The sequence below is a fragment of the Simochromis diagramma genome, unplaced genomic scaffold (genome assembly GCF_900408965.1).
Source record: "Simochromis diagramma unplaced genomic scaffold, fSimDia1.1 OVJJ01000176.1, whole genome shotgun sequence".
NCBI lineage: Eukaryota > Metazoa > Chordata > Actinopteri > Cichliformes > Cichlidae > Simochromis > Simochromis diagramma.
Window position 1 is genome coordinate 1,090,651 of NW_024386892.1, and position 19,320 is coordinate 1,109,970.

The window sequence follows — 19,320 nt, forward strand, 5'->3', positions numbered from 1 at the left end:
GAAAAGTGCTTTTGATTATATTCTTGCATTGGCCCTGGCCAAGAATCCTCCATCTGGTCTTTGTGTGAGAATTAGACTGTGAAGATGCAAAGTTGGATTAGACCTCCTTACTGCCAAGCATCCAAGGGCCTTACAAATAAAAGGCTGTCATGCTTCAATTTTCTCTTGACAGATATAAACTTGAAGATTGAAAAATTGTGAATGCACAGTGCATTTCCTATTGCATGATTAAGCAATACAATTAAGAGTATAGTCCAATAAATCACCAAGTCTCATCCAAACCAAGCGTTAGCAGACATTAGCTATCCCATTAGGACTGAGCAACACCTGCGCAAAATACTAATCCAAACTCATGATTTAATAGAACCTGCCATAAACAGAGGCTGCCAAATAGATAAAGATGTCCAAACTACTGGTTTGTCAATGAATATAACCTTTAATATCTTAATCAAAGAGTAATGAGCAATACAGTCATAATTCCTGCAATTTATGCCAGAAGATTACAGTATATATAATATAAGTGCTATTGTTCATTCTTGCTCTCAAGTCTTGAAATGATAGACCAGGTGCTGAGCCAGTGGCAGTATGTCAATTTCCCATTGGTCTCTCATCAAAGACTGGAGTTATATTCACAATGTCCATGGGCAAAACAACCAGGAAAAGCTGCTGGCCTCTCACCTCGATAACCTCCAGCCATTATTAACAGGAAACACTCATGCCCATGAAATGGAAACACACTACAGTTTCCAACACTATCCAAACCAAGTAAGCAACATTTGAAAGTTTTGGCTAGAAGATGACAATAATGTAAAGAATGGTTGCAAACAAGTGAGAAGTGACAGACATTTATGACATTTGAGATTAAAAGACAGAGATAGCTTTACTTTAGTACATGTACATGTTAATGCATTGTGAAATGTTTTCACATTTCACAATGCAAGCACTGATTGATGGAAGGGTGCTGTCTAAAGCTTCCTCTGCTTTATTGTCCTTATTAACTCTAACTGCCACCATAATTTAGTAATTTAGTAAAGCGCTATGCAAATACAGACCATTTACCAAAAGAATATCTTGTTAAATGCACTTTTAACTAGCAATAAACCTGATTTTGTTTCCCAAGCAGAGCAGTTTTCCACAGCTGGACACTAAAAAATATATAGGAATGAAGCACACTAGCTTTGCTTTGCCAGCCCTAAAACTACATCTATCTTTTATGTCAAGTCTATGAAAAAATACCTATATTGAGGTGGGCAGATCGATCCAAATATTAGTAGTATTGATGGGTTGCTGGTTTAGCTCAGTTGGATGAACAGGCGACCATATGCCGCATGGCTGAGAGCGGCCGGGCCAGGTTCAAGCCTGACCCGTGGCTCTTTACTGGATGTCTCCCTCTCTCTTTCTCTCCGCCTCCCTGTCAGTCTTCTCTGTATCTGTCTAATAATAATAATAATGTTTATACTTGGATCTAATTTTATTTATTTATTCTGAAAAGCTTTAAAAGACCAACAGCACGAAATAACCCCCCCCCCCCCCCCCAGAAAACACTTAGTGCCATTTAGTAGGACTCCTAGTGGTAAGACAAGAACACAGACTCAGGATTGCAGGGATACATGCTTTTGTACTTATCCACACTCTCCTGGCTTTGTGATGCAACACCTCATCCGGCTCAATGGAAAACTGTGAGTGAGTCAGACATGTGCGCAGACTGTGAACCAGACCCTGGAGAGTGTTGCGAAATGAGCGTGTGAGATAAAACACAGAATAGAAGTTTTACAATAACTGAGGGTCAAGCAGGGCATGCTTTGTTGGCAGAATGAAAAAAAAGAAGAAAGAATATCTGAATTTGAAAGGGACCTCCCTTTCATTTTGTCTGTCTCCTCCTTGGCTGATATGACTGAATGAAATCTGTCAGCAGCTCTTTTTACGGAAAAATAAAGCCCACAAAGGTTTATACGTGACATGCCTCCTTAATGATTTTAATGTTTTTTTTATTTATTTATTTGCCCCACTTAAGCTTTTAAAGCACATTCCTCCCAGGCGGCCTTGAGACGCAATTGCCGTTAACATTCTTTAATAATTGTCCATCACTGAAAAATCTCTCCCCCCCACACACACTCACTTAAAGAAAATTGCACTCTTTAAGCATGGAGTGCGTCCTTTCTCACTTTCTTGAAGAATTTTTTTTTTTTTGTAATTTATTTTTATTTTTTTGCCTTTGAATTTGCCACCAAGGCTTTGAATGCCAAAGGAACACTTTTAATTCATCAGTGGCGTGGTGGTAGGGGTGCTGGAGTGGGGGTGGGGTACACTGAAGGCTGTTCTGGATCATTGGACAGACAGCGTCTGAAGTTTGAAAGGCAGAGAGGGAGAGTGAGGAGCGAGAGGCGGAGAAAAGGAGTGACTTGGTAATTTAAAAAGTCTTCCTTGTAGCACGAATAAAGGACTCTGCAAGCAGTAGAATCCAAAGACCTCCACCATTTAATTATCAAGTAATTGTAAAGTGCATAACAACAGAGAGCTGAAAGCAGGAGACAAGGGAAGCGGGACTGCTCCATGAAAATGTAATTAGCTGAATATCATTTCTCCTTGCTATCAACCACTGCAGAATTTAAGAGGGACAAATAAAGGAAAAAAGAAAACAACAACAACAAGCTCCCTTTAAGATAAAACTAAATGTACTGTCACAGTTTAGATCTTCAGTGACTTGGATCAATATGTAATTACCTCTGGGAGGAAGAAACACCTTCTCCCTCACATCTTTTTACTCTCTCTTTAACCCCTCTTTATTCCCATGGAAGGAAACAAAACAGCAGCGATAGTGACTGTCAGTGTGTCCAAACTGCACAACACACATGCGTCTTTTCTTTTTTCTATTTCAATTAAGAATTCGAATAGTCTAAAGAACAATATATTTATCTGTTTTTATTGGTGATACTTTTCGTTTCCCTGTGATAACTCAGGTGGATAAAAGTGGTTGCCTGCAGGCGAGATTGAAAAATGAAGCGTGTATAGTAAGGGGTGGTGGGGGGTGGTGTCACTTGTCGTAGTTTAAGGAACAGATAGAGGTGGAGGTGGATGGACATGCACTCCACTCACTCTTAGTAACAACAGCCCTTGCCCTGCGGCACATCCCTTATCCGCAGACCAACAGCTCCCATTCAAGGAGACAAACTGGTACTACTATAGTGGTAGAGTTATTGCTTTAAGAATGAATTTAAGTGAATTCCACAGGACAATCATGAATTTTTTCACAGACAAGTCCTAAAATGTGTTATTTCTGCATCTTTCAAATTAACATCAAAGACAGATAATTTGGTCACAGTAAATCCTATCTTCTTAAATATGCATTTGCAGACTATATGTTATAAATTTGGTGGTAACAAGAAATATGATCCTCTCTGGAATATATGTTTCATCATCTAAATGAGAAAAAGCATTTAAGCAAGCATAGGCTTAGCAGCAGCAGATCGCCTGATCTCCATCCTGTCTCCAAATGTCTTACACAAGGAACACTGTTTAAGCTGCTTTAGCACACACTTAGTTCCCATGGATCTGCAAGCTGCTGTGCAACCCACTTCCACTCCAGCTCCCTGTTTTCATGCTTTATATGGCTTAGTAAGCATGATTTTTGTTTTTATTAATGTTTTTGATGTTCTCTGCTAATCTCCCTCTGAAAAACAACAACAATAAAAAAAACTTTGTAACAATGTATTTTATTTAAATGCTAAAAAGCTGTTTTTCACTGAGCTGTTAAGTTGAAAGTATTTGACCAAACAACAAATTATGGAATGGAGGATATTTTATGATGGACTAGACAGAACTGTGATTTAAAAGTGTTTGGCAAAATCATTCAGTGCTCTCAACCTCTCATTTGCTTTGCATTTTATACAACACTTGCTAACAGGCTTGTGTTTTCTGTATCTGCTAGCTAGTGGTTACATGCTGTCTGTGTATTTTTTTTAGCCATTTGGACTGAAGGGTTTGACTAATGAGGCATCCTTTTTACTGCCTGGAGACTGAGCCATTATTATGTAGTTGTTAATGTTACTTCCCTTTACCCCCAAAGAGCTGGGGGCATAACATAAACATGTCAATGATGCTAGATTAGCCTACTGTGAGCAACAGATACTTGATTTTAGCTTTCCTGAACAAGCAAATGAATTTTTGAGAACTGTAGGGTTTTGTTTGTTTGTTTGTTTTTTTAAGACCTTGCTGGTTCCACAAAAGTCATTCTTTGCCATGATATTCAATTGGTTAACAGCCTAGTCATTGGCGCTTTGTCATTTATTACTTACTATCAGACATCAAACCCTTTTTTTAGGAGTCAGTGAAATTTGCAGGCTGTCATCCTAATCTCTGAGAACTTCAACTAGAAGCATTCTTTGTTTCACTCAGATGACTGAGGTTGCTGCTTTTCACTGAGAACAAAGTCTTGCTTGAGTTCATACAATACAAATCAAGAAAATCGACATGAAACAGATACTGTACTGTTTGCAAATTCATAATGATGATGGTGCTTTGTTTTGTGTTATAAATCCACCAAGCACAAAATCACTGTTCACAGTTCAGATCAGGCCAAGATGATGAAAAGAGAAAAACTGGACCAAAAAGGTTTTTGTAAGTGAATCTGTAGAATGACCGTGAACACCTTGATCTTGTTTGGATGGCTGGGAGTCTGTTGTCTGGTCCACTTTTAGCAGTGATGGTTTTGTTGTTACCTTATTTGACCGTTCTCTGCAGTGGACTTTGTTGCTTTCCCTTTGGTTACCTGTAGGTTTTCCCACGATGTTCTTCCCCTTGCTTGTCTTCACACTCAAAAATACACCGTAGGCTAGACATAAATATCGAATGGACCCTGTTCTGCTTTAAAATCTCCTCATTTTTAAAACTTACTGTATCAAAAAATTGGAGCTTTACTGGGATTTTTATAAATGGTAAAATTCATTGTGTGGCTAAAAATCCTTACTTTTAAAATGACACATTGTACCATATTTTTATTGGGCAGCTTTTTCTCCAATGTATTTGTCTTTGTCTTTAAATCATGTTTCTATCACTGTGTTTATACACCACTTTATATTTAATCTTTAGTCTTTATTTTCATATTGTCACACTATTAAGTTAGTATGTAGACTTCATCTCCCTTTGTGTCAGCCTTCGAAAGGCTAACCAGTGGTCACTGCCGACCCCACAGTGACTTCAGTTATACTTCCTGCAGTGCAGTTTGTCTGACCCTTATGTAGCCAAACAGCAGTCCAGAGGTCATTGTATTTTTTCTGTTTTTGTCTGACTACACATTGTGTGTGACATAAAATAGCCAAACCAGCTACTGGTCTTGGAACATCATGACAGCCCTGTCCTCCACCTAGCTTCCAGAATAAACAGCTGCTCCAGCCTGATTGTGTCCAGACAACAGGGACCGAAAGCTACATACTTCGTCTATAGTGAGTCCAAGACTATGCTCTCCCCAGTGGACATTTAATGTTCATTCACTAACTGTTGCTTTCACTGAGAGAGAGCAGAAATGAGGGAGCATAAATGGAGTAGCTCTACCAGTTTAATAAAGTAAGAATGGATTTTGGGAGATCCCATATTAATAATATGAAAGATACTCCTGGATTTACCAGATTTTGCCCTGGGGGGTTGATGTTCTTTGATTAGTTCTGCTGTTTGCAAACTGTTAGACAGACACATTATCAAGCCCATTGTAGTCTCTTAAAATAAAACACTTTATGAAAGTTTCAAGGTCATTAGTGTTGACTAGGGCTTTAGAGTAAAGCAAATTTCACTAAATCAGGCAGTATATACTGATATGATATTACATATATACACTGATATGATAAGATTTTAAAAAGATGACAAAAGTAATCTGGTCTCTTTCACTTATAGAAGCATAAATTGAGTCCCGGTGCAACATATGGATTCATTTTATCTCAAAAGTGTTTGAAGGGGTAACAGGGTACTCTGTTACGTTCCACCACTGTGCATGATCTGGCCTTCAAAGTACTGCACTACATATGCCTGATGGTTAAGAAAAAAATGTGGGCTACATGCAAAACATTCATCAAATGTCATGTGATGATGACACTTTTGCTGCATGCCTTTTGCAATGTGTGTGGTTAATTTCAAATTCAAAGCTGAGCATATCCACGCTACTGTGGGTTATTTTGTGTAGGTAAGTAAGTAAAGTTTCTTTTTTTAGCACTTTTCATAGACAAGCAGTTACAAAGCGCTATACACAAAAGGCTAAAATAAACAGAACATTAGGTACCAAAATAGACAATGTATACAAAAAGTGAAACACAGGTAGGTAACAGGTAGTTTAAGATAAAAATAATTAATCAATGAAATAAATAAAATAAAATACATGCATGATTTTTTTTAAGTTATAAAGAAATAAAATAAATAAATTATTATGAATAAATTATTAGCCATAATTCTTCGTTCTGTTACTTATACAACACTGTGGAAGCAGGGGAAGAAAAGGGCGAAGTAATTATATGCTAATAGAATTCTAAAACAAAAAAAAAAGCAAAAAACAAATACAAAAAATAAAACAGGTTGACGGCGACCTCACAACACAAACAGGACACACACACACACACACACGCAAACACGCACACACGCACACACACACGTTAAAAAAAATAAAAATATGAAAGCTGACAACACTGTTTCTTCAACAAAGCTTGTCATTGATGTTACCATTGAAACACTAGGCTAAATATATATGACATTGTTTGCTGAAGTATGTCTGGGGGATGCACTGCTGTATATATATATATATTGACAAAGCTGTATAAATTATTCATGCCAGATAATCTGTTTGTTGCTGCAGAACGGAGAATTCTTGTATATAAGTATTATCTGGCTTAAAGATTCCGTGTCATTTTCCTTATTATTGCTAGACTTATGAGCTTGCATGTATTTGACAAAAAATGGAAACATTTGGGAAGATGTGAATTGATGTTTTCTACCAGGAATCCAGTTAAAGCTGATGGAATGTCTATTTGAGCCACCATAAAGCCAAGGATGGAGACTCAAGCCATCCCTAATAGGTTTTCCACTGTTCACTGATTGTCTGTTTGTGAGTTTTAAAGACAACTGTGGTAAGATATGGACTTGACTAGAACACAACTACACAGATAGATACTAGTCATTGTTAGTCTCTATGAATATCTAAGGTTACTTTGGGTCAGCATATAAATGCCACATTGGTAGACCAATGGACAAAATGTGGAATTGAATGTTATTTATGCGCGATCACTGACCAACACATTTTTCGAATGCTAGCAAAGCTATGAATACACATTAAAGGTATATATCGGATATGATGGACTGAAAAAAGTAGGATAAGGCCATTATGAGGATATATGTTGACTTTTTTGTTCCTGTCTAATCTCTGTGGCATTCCGGGACTAGGTTAACAGACATTTGTGAAACATAAACTGACCAACACTTGTGAAAACAAAAAAGGGGATAATCTTGTGTCTATTGTTCCAATTGCATACACCTTGGATGTATTTTTTTTTCTAAAGCAAATTAAATATTGCTGATCTCTCAAATTCCACTGGCACTGCAGAGACATTCATAAAGGTGCTTTAAGTTTTTATTTTAGGATACTAGAATTCACAGTTCAAGAATATTTATGTGGTAATAGGCCGTGGCCCAGCTCCTCAGTTCATCAACTCTGAAACAAGCCTTTCTTTTAGCTCATCTCTGTGTAAGGCCACCATCCCCTTAAATCAAATTTCGGCTGCTCCTTGCAAAAAGACCGGTTGGTACAGCAGGTTGTCGGGACTTAAACATTGGATGTTTTTAATATTTAATCCAGAATTTTTTTTTTTGTTTGCATCAAAAAGGGCCAAGAGTAGAAGAAACAGCTCAAAAATGAATGTTTAGAGCAACGTGAAACCTTAGGCTCACAAGATTGCACTTTTTAAAAAAAAAAAAAAAAAACCTTACCCATGTTAGATGTGAGCATCCACTGTTGCAACAATACAGAGATGAGAGAAATGTTAGTTCTGCTTTAAAGACCAGAAAAGTCTGCATTTGGAGAATGGAGAGGCTGAGTAAAGCCAGTTTGTGGTTCATCCATTTTCACACTCTTTAAACTTTTGATTTTAATCATTGGTTAGGTTTTGACATCGAAAGTACTTGGTAAGGATTAACCACTAAAGCTGAAAAACAAGACGTGGAAAAAATGATAATCGTAATAAATAACATGTTCAATAGGGAATAGGAAGACACATAAACTTATTTAATTCCACCACTTTCCCTCTATTTAGTAACTAATAATCATTTTTTTCTTCCTGACCTATCCTATCACAAATCCTTTCTTCCAATTTTTTTTTATATGGATTTGGTTTTATAAACCCAGAAAAACTGAAATTACTTGGTTAATTTTAGGAAAATGTTGGGATTTAGGTTATAATATCCTCTTTCACCACATTAACCGAATCACTTTGTCATTAAATATCATTGCTTGTAAAGGATACCTTGGAGTCACGTTCAAGGCAAGCTCTCAAAGGTCACATTGTTTCTATCATCGGCACAACATTGGCTTTAAAAAAACAGCTGTATTTGACAGTCTGGTAATAAGAGTTTAGTTCTTAGCAAAAATGAAAAAGTAGTTTGAGATAGACATGTATATAGGACAAAATTGCTCAGTTTTCCATAGACAAAGGCTCATGTCTGTTAAAGAAAAACAGTGTATGATACAAAGCCACTAATGTACTGAATGTGCAAAATTTCTTTTTCTAGGACATAGGAGTTTTATTTTGTTTGCAGTCGCCTTCTAGGCCATCCGGGAGTCCACAAGGGGCCAAACAAATCCAGAGTCCACATACATAGGCATACTGATGCGCACAAATACACACAACCATACATAGTCGCTTGGTTCCAGTATGAAGCAAGTCAGCAAGTCAGTGCACCTAGGGGATAGCTTTAGCCACCAGCCACCAGGCCCAAATCCACTGACTGATCCAGTGCCCAGACTGTCAGGCCCTGCCCAGCCACCGCACAATCTTTCAGCCTTCACTAGCTGCTGCGAAGCCTCTGGTACTTCACACTGCGTCAGTAAAGACAGCACTGGGGTGAAAAAACAAAGGGATAAAAAGAGAAAGAAGGAAGTGCTGTGATGCACGCAAAACCTTTAACGTTACTTGAGAGATCTAAGGTGGAATACTTGGAACAGACAGATCTGATGGAACATCAAGCTGGTTAATCATTAAAGCATATGGAAAAAAGTAGTTTGGCACCTGAATCGTCTCTGGATTCAACAACACAGTTGCTTTTGTTGTTAGTCTAGCTTGAATAGTGGAGCACTGAAACACTGCTAATTGTTAGGAAGTACTGTTTTTGAGTTCGTGTCAAAAGGTTGGAGCCAACAGCTTCCTTTTGTGCTGTCTCCCTATTAGAGGGAAATGTCAAAGCATCAAGGGTGCTGAAATATTGAGGCAGAGAGAGCTGGAAACCAAAAGACGCCTGTGTCACTTCGTCTGACTTCTGATTCGACGCATATGAAAGAAGGAGGCTAACTGAATTGATTTGTACATGCTGATATTCTCATTCGTATTTTTTGAATAAACTGTAATTATCTTGACTATTTGAATAGAGGGCAAATGGTTCCTCTAGTGACTTGCAGATCCATTATTGCCTGCCTAATTGGCTTGGCAAGCCTTGCCCCCTCTTTCCCTCGCCTGTTCACTCAAAGATTAAAATCCAGCAGTGATTTTTAATGTGAAATGGAAGAAAGTGCAGTCAAGATGATTAGCCACAACTTAAAAAAAAGACAGCCTTGTTTTAGGTAATACACCTCATATGCTGCGCACCAATGAATGTGGCCCCTGAATTAGCAGCATGGCACCAATTATTTATTTCTTAAGAACCACAATTTATAAATTTTTACTTTGTTTCTCACTTTGTTATTTGTGAAATAATTGCACACATCACATCGTAACATTCAAAAAACCTGAAATTTTGCAGTCTTTATTAATCATTTGTAAAGTATTTGCAAGTGAGCAAAGATGGAGCATGTGGGAAAAAAAAGCTCAGTCAATGGCTGTTTTGATAATGAGGAATAAAAATAGACGCTGCCAGCTTTTTAGAGCCCCACGTGGCTTTGCATCTACCTCTTTCACCAGTTTTTTTTCTTCAGGTGTTCAAAAATTGATCCTACATTCTTTATTACTCAGGGTAAAGTCGATAGATATTGTTACCCTTATAATAATGTTTAAAAGTGTTCTTAATATTTTGTCCACCCCATGCAGGAGTTTGCTAGTGTCCTCCATGCAAGCTACTGACGATTGTAGCAATATGTTAGCAACCAATGCAATCGAAAGAAGCTTTTTTTGTAGTACCATGTACCTCTTTGTCACCAATTTTACACTAGTGACTGACAGCAACCTTCAACAACCACCACACACTTTCCTCTAGTGAATAGCAGTATCCACAGGGTCAGCCCATATGGAAAAGATATATATAAATCTTATAAAGTTTTTATCTGTCTTGTGTGAAACTTGTATGAAAAGCATACAAGAGTGAAAACAGATATACGATCCCTTGAAAAATTATATAAATGAAACTTGTATGTTTTGGATACTTACTAAAACAATATATGAAAGTAATGAGAAAGTGGCCACTTTCATGAGTAAATCATATAAGTTTTTACTATTTCTTTTCCATATGGGAGTGTACAGTTTCAATGGCTAAGTGAATGAAGCTTTAGTGATGGATTTTATCTTGACTGCTAGCACCCTCCAGCAACCACTTGCTAACCACTCAGGGAATACATATTTTGTTTGGCAACTGGTAGTTGATGGTTGCTGACCAGTTTCAGTCTCTAGGCCTGACTGACTTGAATCTAAGCAATACCAGAATGAGACAGGTGGTAGTTTGCTGTTGCTAGGTGGACTAAAGCTGACCGAATCACAGTTTAATTATATTTAAGCATTTATTTATGTATATTTTTCCTTCATAAATAAATAGTTCTAACCCTAGGCAGATTCTCTCTTTCTGTTTCTGGGAATTTGCTGTAGAAATTATCATGACACCAGATTCAGTTAAATGTAAAAACTGTAAATCATACTGGAATGTTTAAAATCATGAAGAAGAGAAATTGGTGCATGGCGCGGAAGGTATGCCTATCCCTAAACTAAGGTTTTACCCTTTGATAGCAAGTTGTCTTGTACCCCCTCCTACTTGTACCCTCCAGATAAAGGAACAGAGTGTGTTGCTTTACTATCAACAAGCAGCCAGGCTGTCCTTGAGGAATCCAAAGAAGCAGAAGAGAAGATGCCAAACAGAAAAAGGTCGTCATGTTCCAAAAAAGGCCTCACCTAACCTGATCCCTCCAGGTCTTCACATAATAGTGGAAAATTCAAATAACGCAGTGTTGAATTTCAATTTAAAATAAAAATGAAACATTGTAACATAAAAACAAAGTTTATCTCTGGGTTTAAACAGCAAAGGCGGATTTATTTAAATGACTAGCTCTACAGTGTGGTGCCTCATCTTATTGCCACTCTTCAGTGTCTCTTGTTCATGTCTCTCTTTTATTGTTGGACTTTTTTAGTCACTTAGTCTTTTCATTTCAGTTAGTTTTACTTTCTTATATCCTGCCCTCGTGTGTTGCCCTGTGTCCTGCTAGCTCCTTGTGTATTATTCCTGTGTTCCACATATAAGATGTAAGTCCACTGGTTCCAAATGTGAACATTGTGACATACGGATGAAATGACAACTGCCTTTCCATCAGCTTCACTGTAACAGCCAAGTAATGAGGGCTGTATGTAATGATCAGACAGATCTTAAACCATTCTAGCAAGTGAAGCAACTATAAATGTGAATGAAGACAACACATATATGCACGGTATGCATACGAGTGCATTGCTTTTTAGTTGGACAGGTAGATATGTGTAGTATACGTTTAAAAAAAAAATATGGAGCCACAATCTGAATATGTTTTTATCTGCGGTAAAAAAAAGAAAAGAAAAGAAGGAAGAAGAACATTCTCCCTGCACAGCGTGAAATATTTACTTTACTAAGATATATTTGCTTTGCAAATTCCAACCATATCTTACCCTTACTGGTAGTGGCTCTGATAATTTCCCTTTTATCTTGTCTGTACCTGCTAAAAATGACCAGCTCCCAGGGAGTTTTTTAACAGACTTAGAGTTTATATAGTGTATTTGCTGGACTGGAAATACTGCTCCTCGCAGCTACCCTTTCAGAGTGAAATAATAATGATCCAAGCATCTTAAAAGCACAGACGTGGATTTAGCTTGCTAATGACTGATTTCTTGACAGAATGATTAACTGACTGACTAGACAGTTAAACTTACAAAGGCATAGTTTGTTGCCTGTGCATCAAACCCTAAAGTGCTCCCATAACCTTAAATGCCTTCATGCTTGCTGACTCCAGTCAAATGAATGGACTAGACTTGGTTATGGTTCACTGCTTTTGTTCCTCTGTGCGGGGAGCTAATAAGTCAATCCCATCCACTCCCTGATACATGGAGGATGCACTTATCGCATTGTCAGCAGTTCATTTCATTAAAGCCTCTGGTTAAGTTTGCATGTTACCGATTCAACATTTTTAAATTACCTTGCTAAGGCCGGCTCGTGCCAAGTCACGGGGAAAAAACAAAGGAAAGGGCTCCCTGTGCAACCCTACCATGCTGCTTTGGCCATCAATCATGGCTGTCAGAGCAGCTGTGCTCCCGCTCTTTGGTGGGAACTCACACCAGAGCTCTACATCATCCGGAGCTGTGATGAATGCTCAGGCTTTAGCTCCAATGCCTTTCATTAGAGACCGTGCCATCGACAGGTAACGTTGCCACAGAATAAGTGCAAATGATATCAACTGTCATAATGGCACTGAAAATATTTCATTTGACTGAAGCCCATTTTAATGCAGTTATTACCACTATAAGAGGAAAAAACGATCACTCTTACATGACATTTAACAATTTTCTAATACTTTCCCCACCTTGTTAGGAGAAGAAGGCCCACAGATATATAAGGATAAAAAAATTACATCAGCTTCTGAAAAGTAATGCCTGAAGTTATGTTACATCAGTTTGAAAATGACCAATAAGAAAATCTGTTTTGTGGAGTTTTCCAGTTTTTTTCCATTCTTTCTTGTAGAATTTATAAATCTAGTTTGACCCCATGACGAAAAAAAACATGCTCAAGACACAAAGGGGAAAGTCTGATATATGAATGTAAGCATTAAAGGAAATTACTGTAGATTACAGCGGGTTCAGGAGTCCCCCCTTTTTTTCTTAGAAAAACATTTTTTTGTCCTCAGAAAATCCATCTAAACATGCCTATTTAATATCATATAATTTAACAATATGTACTGAGACCATATTTGCTACTTTTAGAAGCAAAACAACATTTTTAAGTTTCTGAGGCTCCGTCTCATGTTGCTTGAAGTAGTTCGGTACTCTAACCTATTATTTTGCCAAGGTGAACTTACAGAAAAGGATGTGTGAGGCAATGTTCATTACCACTCAGTAAAAACAGGTTACAACTGTGTGTGTTTTCTTTTACTGAGGTCCATTATTGAATCTTGTGCTTCAGTGTGAGCCCTACACTGTTACATGGAAGCCATATCTCCAGATGCATGTTTCTGGAGAGAGGAGGTCTGTCGGCTATTGAATCGACTTGCTGAATTATCAACTTCTCAAGCAGTTTGTTTGTTTAGTGACCTGACTCATGGAACAGAATTTCCTCACCCTTGTGGTTGGAGGTATTCTGTGATATCAGGTGGATATTCTCAAACAGCAGAACAGCTATGGCGTTTTATATTGCCTAGACCACATCACTGAACCTAGACACAGTACTCTCATATTAGACATCAGTTCTGTCTGGAACTATGAAAAGTTTGGATTCCTTTACAGTACTGTGCAAATTTGTGGTTCAAAACATCAGTAGGAGAACGTCAGCTCAGCTCAGAGGTACAAGAGTCTACAGCAATCAGTAAAACATGGCGGAGGTGGTGTCTTGTACTTTGAAGGCGATGTTGGGGATTAGAATTAATAGAAAAAAGAGTTCAAACTGTGCTATAGAAAAAAAAATATGTAGTGGTCGTGACAAATTAGCATGATTTTTTTCTTGGAGATAAAATGTAACTATTTAAAATAACTGGCTACCTGAGAATTAAGAGTTATCCTTGAGTTTTTAAAGCCAGTACTATTTCTGATAGTACTGCTATGTAATTTTCACTCTTATTTATTGCATGCAAACTGCAGTTCTTGTCGCCATCACATCAAAAGCATCAATATAAAGTTTATCAGCTGTAAAACTGTTCAAGGACAGCTTCTAAAATGTCTTCAATTAATATATTTCAGTAAAAAACATCAAGAGGCATTTTGTGGGCTAGCCACACATTATTAATGTTAATATGTTTTTTGTATATGTTAAATATAGCTTCCAAAAAGCAGAAAATGGGCTTGTACTGTAGCTTTGATGGCAGTTGCATTAAATGTGGCACAGCAAGGACAGAAACCATTTAGTGGTGTGATTGGTGGAGTGACACTAGCAGAAAGCAACAAAACGCTTTTGCTTCCACATCCTATCCATCCAAGCTTGTCTCATTAGCCTTCGTTCCATTACAGGGCCAAAAACTACATCCAAGGTTGTTTATGTAAAGCAATTTCTGGACTGCATCTTGTTATCAGCAGAGGAGATGTGCCAGTTGGATTGTACTGTCAAAGTGAAATTGTTTTTTAATTTCACATTATCAGGTTTTTGAATGGATCCTGGCCCCGAAGACCTGTTCTAGACCTACTGGGTTATAACGGAAATTGCTAGCAGCACCAATTGGCCTCTGGACATGCAAGCCAGATGAGACTTCATAAGTTAATCATACCACAATCCATATCAGGCTCTCTGCTGACAAAATAATTTGATTTCTATTAAGGGAAATAGTCAGAATTGCCTTAAAATAATGTAAGCCTAAATGATGAGGTTGCTTTAATGTTAAGCATCTCACTCGTTTAATTTACAGCTATATTGCACATAAATGCAGTATTTTATTACCTAGTGTTTGTCTGATGTCATGTACTGCATTAACAAATCTCCAGACCCAGAGAAGGAAATTATTCAGAGTTAACATCCACTTGTATACACTGACAAACAAGTCAGCACATTAAAACACTGACTGAAATCTTTTTCTTTAAATGGAAGGGGATAAAACGTAAAATGTCAAATTGGAAAGAACAACCAATGGTGTATATCCCCAAAGAGATGTTTTCTTTTAGGCACATTTCATTATTTCCTCTACCCACTGCTTTTGGCTCATAGCCTGACTACCAGAAGGCCTTTTCTCTGATATCACAGACAGCCAAGTCCAGAACACAGTAAGACTGAAGTGTGTGAAGTGCATAAAAACACAATGAATATATGATTATTGTGATCGGCACTTCTTTGAATAACCCCCTCTTTTTTTGGTCCAATGAAACAAAAAGTTCAGTCTTGTTTCCTGGAAAGAAATATGCAAAGCTCATTCATTATAAATCTATGTCAAATTAAATATAAGGTAGCAACATTTCTTCCCATTTTCCTGAAAGATTGCCACACCGTGTCAAAGATGGCATTTCAACATTCAAACTGAGATTTTTTATTTTTTTTTGTAAGAAATAAACATTCATTTTGATGGTTGTGGACATTCAGTGTTGTGAAACACATTAGAAAAAAGTCTAATATCCATTTGGATTAATTACTAGTATGATTTGTTATAAAAAAGACCAATATTTCAAAAGTAAAGATAGGGAGGGTTTCACCACTCTGTAAAAGACATTCTGGCTGGCAAATGTTTTAATAATTTATGCCTCAAAGGTTTAAATTCTCATGTAAGATTAAAGATGATTATGTCCCTCCCAACAACATGATATCTTTGGCTTTTGAAAAGTTCTCTCCAAAGTCCTGTCAATCAGGGTCCCAAAACAGCAACATAAATGCAAAACCTAGAAATATTTTTATTCTTACTTTCCTCTATCGTATAGAGTTATGGATAGTTCTCTAGGACTAGCTTGTGCTTTGACCTTATAAGATTAAGAATATCATTAAACTATTTTTGGAAATTATGACTGCTGCATACTCCAGCTAAAGAAAAGACTGGGAACCCAGCCTGTTTTCAGCACATAGTTCAACTCTATCAAGCATTATGTGGTGACAACACCAGCATGAGTAACCTGCATAACTGTGAAGGCACGATTAATGCTGAAAGATATGTATACAAGTGTTTAAGCAATCTACAGGGAGTGCAGACTTATTAGGCAAATGAGTGTTTTGTCCACTTCATCCTCTTCATGCATGTTGTCTTACCCCAAGCTTTATAGGCTCGAAAGCCTACTACCAATTAAGCATATTAGGTGATGTGCATCTCTGTAATGAGAAGGGGTGTGGTCTAATGACATCAACACCCTATATCAGGTGTGCATAATTATTAGGCAACGTCCTTTCCTTTGGCAAAATGGGTCAAAAGAAGGACTTGACAGGCTCAGAAAAGTCAAAAATAGTCAGATATCTTGCAGAGGGATGCAGCAGTCTCAAAATTGTAAAGCTTCTGAAGCGTGATCATCGAACAATCAAGCGTTTCATTCAAAATAGTCAACAGGGTCGCAAGAAGCGTGTGGAAAAACCAAGGCGCAAAATAACTGCCCATGAACTGTGAAAAGTCAAGCGTGCAGCTGCCAAGATGCCACTTGCCACCAGTTTGGCCATATTTCAGAGCTGCAACATCACTGGAGTGCCCAAAAGCACAAGGTGTGCAATACTCAGAGACATGGCCAAGGTAAGAAAGGCTGAAAGACGACCACCACTGAACAAGACACTCAAGCTGAAACGTCAAGACTGGGCCAAGAAATATCTCAAGACTGATTTTTCTAAGGTTTTATGGACTGATGAAATGAGAGTGAGTCTTGATGGGCCAGATGGATGGGCCCGTGGCTGGATTGGTAAAGGGCAGAGAGCTCCAGTCCGACTCAGACGCCAGCAAGGTGGAGGTGGAGTACTGGTCTGGGCTGGTATCATCAAAGATGAGCTTGTGGGGCCTTTTCGGGTTGAGGATGGAGTCAAGCTCAACTCCCAGTCCTACTGCCAGTTTCTGGAAGACACCTTCTTCAAGCAGTGGTACAGGAAGAAGTCTGCATCCTTCAAGAAAAACATGATTTTCATGCAGGACAATGCTCCATCACACGCGTCCAAGTACTCCACAGCGTGGCTGGCAAGAAAGGGTATAAAAGAAGAAAAACTAATGACATGGCCACCTTGTTCACCTGATCTGAACCCCATTGAGAACCTGTGGTCCATCATCAAATGTGAGATTTACGAGGAGGGAAAACAGTACACCTCTCTGAACAGTGTCTGGGAGGCTGTGGTTGCTGCTGCACGCAATGTTGATGGTGAACAGATCAAAACACTGACAGAATCCATGGATGGCAGGCTTTTGAGTGTCCTTGCAAAGAAAGGTGGCTATATTGGTCGCTGATTTGTTTTTGTTTTGTTTTTGAATGTCAGAAATGTATATTTGTGAATGTGGAGATGTTATATTGGTGTCACTGGTAAAAATAAATAATTGAAATGGGTATATATTTGTTTTTTGTTAAGTTGCCTAATAATTATGCACAGTAATAGTCACCTGCACACACAGATATCCCCCTAAAATAGCTAAAACTAAAAACAAACTAAAAACTACTTCCAAAAACATTCAGCTTTGATATTAATGAGTTTTTTGGGTTCATTGAGAACATGGTTGTTGTTCAATAATAAAATTATTCCTCAAAAATACAACTTGCCTAATAATTCTGCACTCCCTGTATAGAGAGGAAAGGCAATACAATGCTAAACCCTATTCTGTTCTTTACTTCAGCATGGATAACAGGACCTAAACTGCCATACATGTAGTCTGGACTTGTTAGCCATTGAATTTATTCTGGCATATTGTGAAAATAAAAAAAATAAAAAATAATTAAATTAAAACTACATCAACTAACAATGGAAAAATTTTGATGTCAAATTGAGCTTCTTAGTTATCAAATGTTTACATAAGAAAGAAGAAATGAAATGACACCACGTAACTGGAACATGTTGCTTACACTATTAAACTGATCAAATTGTTTGATTTTTATCATTTTAACTATAAAAAATTATGTCAGCACAGCTTTGATTCCAAGAATCAAAGCCATCATTATGCACTGACCTACAATATTACCAAAGTGTTTTAATCTGTATCTACTACCCCAATACCTGATAATACATTAACTTGGCAGGAGTTACAAATGTTCTTATTAACCAGATGTAGTTCATTAGTCTGAGGTGTGCATTCACAGTCTAAATATGGGCAGCAGCAACACAAGATGATATCCAATGCTGTGCTAAGATTTAAGTTTCCAAATCTTTGTTCCATGTGAACCCACTGATGAAAATAATGTAAACACATGAAAAATTTATGATAAGGCATCTTTTCTTAAACATTATTCATTATTTATTCCTTGTTAATTAATATTTCAAGCATTTGTGGGCATCTAATGAGCAAAATTATGTTGATTTTTTTTATTGCATTTTTCTGTACCATTTTCAAATAGATATTAAATATATTAAATGTGTTTCTATAACTATTTACAGCATGCTGACTTTTTGGAACCGCTGTTGTACGTTGCGTTACCTAATAGTGATTATGCTAATCTTGATTAAAAAAATCTTTGATAAAGTAAAAAATGCTTTGAGTAGTGGAGCTTTTGAGATGAGTTCATATAAAGGATACATGTTAGGCTCACAATAGCGTGAACTTTAATTTGCATTTGATATCTTGCCTATTAATTCCAAACCTATATTACAGTACAATGTGCTTTATGCTGCAGATCTCTGGTAATAGCTTTTATGTTTGTATGAACCCCATTAGCCTGTGTCAAGCAGCGATTAACAGCCACACGCAAAGATGGTAACATATGTGTTTGCCCACATAAATGTTCCCTGACACACGCCAGTGTGTGCTGATGAAAATGTGATCATATTTAAAGATACGTCCACACACATACTGTGACCACCATACTTTATTGAAGCTATCTAGCGCTCTCCCTCTATCTAGCTCTCCCATCAGTGATACACAAAGTCATTTAAGGCAAAAAATAATTTAGGACAGCTACACCCCCTTGCTATGATGCCATGATGCCTCTCAGGGGAGCCTGCCATAGTCCTTTCCAGAGGGAGGAAGCAAAAACCCTGCCGCATTAGTTTTTTTTTCCATCGCTGTATTCCAGCTGGGGTTCCATAGATACTGATTTGTCTATCCCCACAGGATAGACCACTCTTAAT